General features: G+C 38.6%; 1 pseudogene; it reads left to right on the top strand.

The window, feature by feature from the left end:
• Positions 1 to 1,034: 1,034 nt before the first annotated feature.
• LOC145674169 (ras-related protein Rab-24 pseudogene) lies at positions 1,035 to 1,680 on the top strand (annotated as a pseudogene).
• The last annotated feature ends 4,107 nt before the right edge of the window (positions 1,681 to 5,787 follow it).

Raw genomic sequence — 5,787 nt, 5'->3', positions numbered from 1 at the left:
GAAACATGGTTTGAGCAGAAAAGGTAATGGTGAGGAATGGAATGTGGGATACCCATATGGGAATCCATTTTTCATTGAGACGACATTGAATGCAGACAACTACCTGCACTTATTATACGATCATACTTTACCTTCAGGGTGTACGCCGGATGGGTTTTAACATATTTTTTTCAACATTATAGTGCACTACCTCATTAAGGGACCATGGTTAGACAGTTTCTTGATGTCCAATTTTCTGGTAAGCGGATTGGCAGGCGAAGACCAACGAAGTGACCACTCAGATTCCCAGACCACTCAGATTCCCGTTAACTTTTACTTGAGAAGTCATCTGAAGACTATGGTTTGTGCAGTCCTAATACGTGGTATACGTTACCTTCGTCAATTAGTAACTGAGGCCTGTGACGCTGTAGCTTCAGAATCTCTCTAGAATGTTCGCCATTCATGGAAGACTCGATTATGGATGTGTTTACGGGAGGATGGGAAGCATATTAGACACATTTTGTAGAGCAGTAATTTTGCACAGATTAAACATATCTTAAAACTGACTTCATATTCGTGTTTCTGGTGACATTCTAGTCTAAAATTATGCGTCATATATATATACTTTTCCACTTAAAAATTTTGACTTCAACCAAATATGGCGAACACCAAGATGGCCATCGCCATGGTCAGTCACAGCAATCAAGTTCCCCTACCTATACAGTATTACTATATCCTCAGATTAAGACAATCTCTGAACTACACGTTTCTAGCACAACTTTTAAAGAGCTTTTGGGACACCCTGTAGATCATCATTTCACTTATTTTACTACTCGTTTTAGATCATTGTCATCATCTTTTGAGTTTTGAATCTCAGATTTCGCTTTGGGATCTTTTGTCTTAATTCCTTTGTATTTATTATCGGAGAGCCACTTTGAAGAATTATAAATTTTGATAACAATGGCTAAACTAAATACCATTGTTGGGATTAGTATCCATGAAATTTTGCATGAAACAATTAATACCATTTCTTACAAGAATTCAAAACATTTCAATTTAAAAGTTCGCACGTCAGAAACAGAACACAATATGCGTCGAGTGGACTTGAAGGTGATTATCTTAGGGAGATACAAAGCAGGCAAAAGCAGTCTTTTCTACAGATATAGCAGGAAGTGTTTCGTTGATGCTGCCTACCACGACACTATGGGTGGAGAGTTTGCAAAGCGTACATTCGAAGCAAAAGGCAGAGGAGTCATCATGGGAGTTTGGGACACAGCTGGAACAGAACGGTACAACTCTTTGTGTCACACATTCTTTACTGGAGCCCACGCTGCCATTGTTTGCTTTGATATTACCTGCAGAAGATCATGGATTAAAGCTAATTATTGGGTGAGTGAACTACAGAAGCTAACAGATGGATGTCGTATTTATTTATGTGGAACGAAGCTTGACTTGGTACAGGAGCAGCTAGCTGAAAGAAGATTGGAAACAATCGAAGTACAAAGCTTTGCAGAAGCTGTGGGAGCAAAGTATGTGGAAATATCGAGCAAAACTGGTGAAAATGTGGAGGAATTATTTCAGATGGTTTTTGATGATTTCATGGCTGACCCAGAAAGTTTAAAAATGATAGATTATAATATCGAACTTGAACAATTCGATACAAAACAGCTTTCATTCTTCCAAAAACATTGTGGTGTATAAACATGAACTCAAACATGAGAACTACGTTGAAAGTTTAATTTTAGTTATTAATATCCAAAAAAGCTAAATTTTTATGAAGAATCATTCACGTACTTCATTCTTTTAAAATTAAAATTAGTTTTTGCAATGAAAATTACTTTAAGGTCACTAAAGTTTTATGTTTTGTAAAGTTTACTCACTTGTTACAGACTTCAACAAAATCTAAAAAAATCGACACATTGTATTCAGCGGACTTCTCCAATATTTCATGTCAAATTAATGTTGAAAGACAAATCGTGTGTGAAAACTGAACTTCAGATGCAACTGAATTGGAAAGTAATACCGACTATGTTTCATTAGTTGAAAATTTTTACTCAACAGAAGCCATGAATATTCGCTTGGCTATTACAATCATTAAATGAACCTGAAATTATAAATTTAGATAAATCTTATATTTGTAGCTTTTAGATTTGTTATAAAGCAGAAGGAAATAATAACTATGATTATATTCATTCAATTGTGTTCAATCTACAATTCTTGTTAAAATAATAAAATGAAATCTTCCAGTTTAACGTTCCACAATTATGCCCTTTAATATTAGGCTAAAATAGAGGATGATTAAGGCAAGTTAATGATGATGGAAGAATTGGGAGCAGGTCAAAACTCCCACAGCCAAAACTCCCACACACAGAACATATCAAAACGCCCACACAAATGGTCATAACCCCCACACAAATGAACAAATCTCCCAAATCTACGAACGGTTATAACTCCCACAGCCAAAACTACCACACAGGTAAGCGGTCATAAACCCCAACAATCATAACTCCCATACAAATGGACAAAACTCCCATACATAGCAATGGTCACAATCCCCATATTAATGGACAAAACTCCCACACAAACGGACAAAACTCCCACACGCTGAAATTGTCATTACCGCCACACAAATGGACCTTGGACTTTGGATCATAAGCGTTTGTTTGTTTGTTTGTTTGTTTTTGACTCCTTTTTATTATTTTCAACGTGTTAAACTTGCAAGACGTGCAACCAGGATCATTTCAAAATGTGGGAGATTTGTCCGATTATGTGGGAGTTTTGGCCATTTGTGTGGCAGTTGTGGCAATTTCTGCGTGTGGAAGTGTTATCCATTTGTCTGAGAGTTTAATCCATTTATGTGGGGATTGTGACCGTTGCTATGTGTGGGAGTTATGACTGATTCCGTGGGCGTTTTGACATTTCTTGAGTGTAGGGGTTTTGGGTGTGAGTTATGACCGTTCGTGCATTTGAGAGATTTGTCCGTTTATGTGGGAGTTATGACCGATTGTGTGGGCGTTTTGACATTTTTAGTGTGGGAGTTTTGACCTAGACCCGAAGAATGGGTAGAATGTGAAAGTGATAGAAAACGGGAGTACTCCGACAAAACCCACTGACACGATGTTGTCCATCACAAACTTACTCGCCTGAGAATTGAACCAGGGACCCCACGCACTAGAGGAAAGCGCTCTACTAATGAGCCAACGTGCCCGTTACAATTCTTGTTAAATATTTAATAAGAAAAATATAACTTTAACATTGAACGATATGAAAAATTTGATAGTATTATACATAGTTGTCTTTCTATCTATCTATGAAACTAATCTTGTTAATGATCGATTCACGGGAAAACACCTGAACCATTTGAAATGAATTTTGGAATGCGATTGCCATTTACCTCGAACTGGGTTTTATAATATCACTTTGATTCAAATGTGTATTCTAAGGAGCTGACAGAATCATAATTTATACGAAGCAATTAGTATCCCACGATCCTGTCAAGTTAAAAAGATGAAATTTGTATATTATCTATTCATTAACAGTAAGTAGATGAATGTTTCAGCGTTTCGGAAAAATATCATTGAAAGAGACGAAAGGGTCAATTTCTATCATTTTTTCGTCACCTTGAAACTGAAGTTGTCTGTTGTCCATAACATCACGTGAACAGGGCTGAACACATTCAAATGAATTTTGAAACAGTTAGTACCTGTCTTGAGCTAGATTTAATATTGTTAATTTTATTAAAGGGAGTTTCAGACGGGTAGAGGGAGTTCCTGACGGGTAGAAGGGGTTCAAAATTCAGAAATAAGATTCTCTAGCGGCAGATGGACACACAAAGAACGAAGCCAGAACACGTAAACAGAGGATATATTAAACACCGTGCCTCACACTATGTTCCCAAATCTCTCATGCACATCAACGTTACATAATTTATGTTAAAGTAATCACCTGTTTGTTCTGTTTCTCCTCACTCACATATACAGCATAAATTAATGCACTATATTTTTGACTTTTCTCTTTAATATCCTTTTTTCTACGTATTAATTGGGGATCCACGTGGTTTTGTGACTTCATTGTATAGCCACCCCTGTCTAGTAAATAGTCTTGTAACTTATATACTTAATCATTCATACCTAACAAGGAAAGAGAGGGAGATTATATATCGAAGTGGAAGATGGTTTATACACCAATGGAAAGCACTAATGACGCCTATTACGAAAATGTAGTATTTTTTTTTTCTGAATGCATTTGCTGTGCGAGTTATGTGAATATATAGGGTGTCCAGAAAGTCCGTTACCAACCCTAGAAAATCAAAACGGTGAGACAAATGCCAAAACAGAAAAACATGTATTCCATCATTTTAAAAGTACAAAGTACCAAGACAAAAAGGGTTATCCTAGGGCCAATTGCAGGGTCCCAGGCGGGGTCCAACTCAAAAATTGCAAATGGTAAGGTGGGTCAAGTAGTATATCGTTTGAAACGTATTGTGAAAAGGAATAAGTTGCAACAAGTTCCGAGTTTGTATGCACACCCTATGCAACATGGTGGTCATAGGATCTTTCATGACAGCTGTGTTGATACTTTGACTGTTTACCATTTTGTACAGGGTGAGCGTAGAGACTCGGGATTTGCTTCATCTTGTTTCAATCGATATACTACTTGACCTCCTTACCATTCGAAAATGTTAAACACCGTGTGCGTGGGTTTTCTCGGGGTTCTCCCGTTTCCTCCCACTTTCTTCATTCCACCATTTCATTCATTACTCATTATCACCGTCTCCTTTAGCCTAACCGGCATAACCGTGGGACGTAAAACTCAAAAATTTCATTTCATTTCATTTTTCATTCGAAAATGTTGGTAGAACCCTGTCTGGGACCCCGGGGGACCCTGGGACACAACTTTCTGATTCAAAATGTGTGCCTCTAAAATAATGGAATACGTGTTCGCCGATTTTTCCATTCACCCAACCCATTTCTGCAAAAAAATGATACGGGGTCAGACAGTATAGACGTCCCGTAATTATGGCACGTGCTCTACTTTGCCCTGCTCTTGCGGACGTTTAGCATCTTGCAGAAAAACGGACATCACAGTTTCCTTCCGGGATGCTAACATTACACATGTTTTCCTTTTTGTGTGTATTCACCCGTTCGAGCCCAAGTACTTTCCTTGTCAGAGGTACATAAGGCACATACTGAACACATTCCCATGTACCTGAGGGAACATGATAAGCAGATGCCTGCTATGTAATTGTGCTGTTAGGGAAGTATCACTGTTCATTTCGGCGATCCCAAGAACTATAGATTCAACACTAATATTGGTTATTTTCGACCATATATACACTCGTGCTCATAAATTAAGGATAATGTAGATACATGGTGAAACAACGCTCTTGTAGGCGGTTTTCGGTTGGAAATCATCTCGGGGTATGACCATGCGGTGCATTCGACCATTTGGTGCGGTGTATGCAGTGCGGTCGTCGCACGTTGGCGCTGGCAGCAGTCCAAATACGCAGAGGTGTGTTGGTGCATGTCAGAGTACGGTGCAGCGTGTAAGTTTGCAGATGTTGTCAGACGTGCTAATGGTGACTGTGTGTTGAAAATGGCTCAAAGAACACATATTGATGACGTTATGAGGGGTAGAATAATAGGGCGACTTGAGGTTGGTCATACACAACATTTCGTAGCACAGGCCTCCGTGTACCAGAAAGTGTGATCTCAAGATTATGGCAACGATTCCAGCAGCCAGGAAACGTGTCCAGTCGCTACAGTACGGGACGTCCACAGTGTACAACACCACAAGAAGACCGATATC

This window comes from Thermobia domestica, chromosome 17, assembly GCF_964235325.1.
Source record: "Thermobia domestica chromosome 17, izTheDome1.hap1.1, whole genome shotgun sequence".
Taxonomy (NCBI): Eukaryota; Metazoa; Arthropoda; class Insecta; order Zygentoma; family Lepismatidae; genus Thermobia; species Thermobia domestica.
Note: the sequence above shows the minus strand (reverse complement) of the source record. Positions and strands in the feature narration are given on the sequence as shown.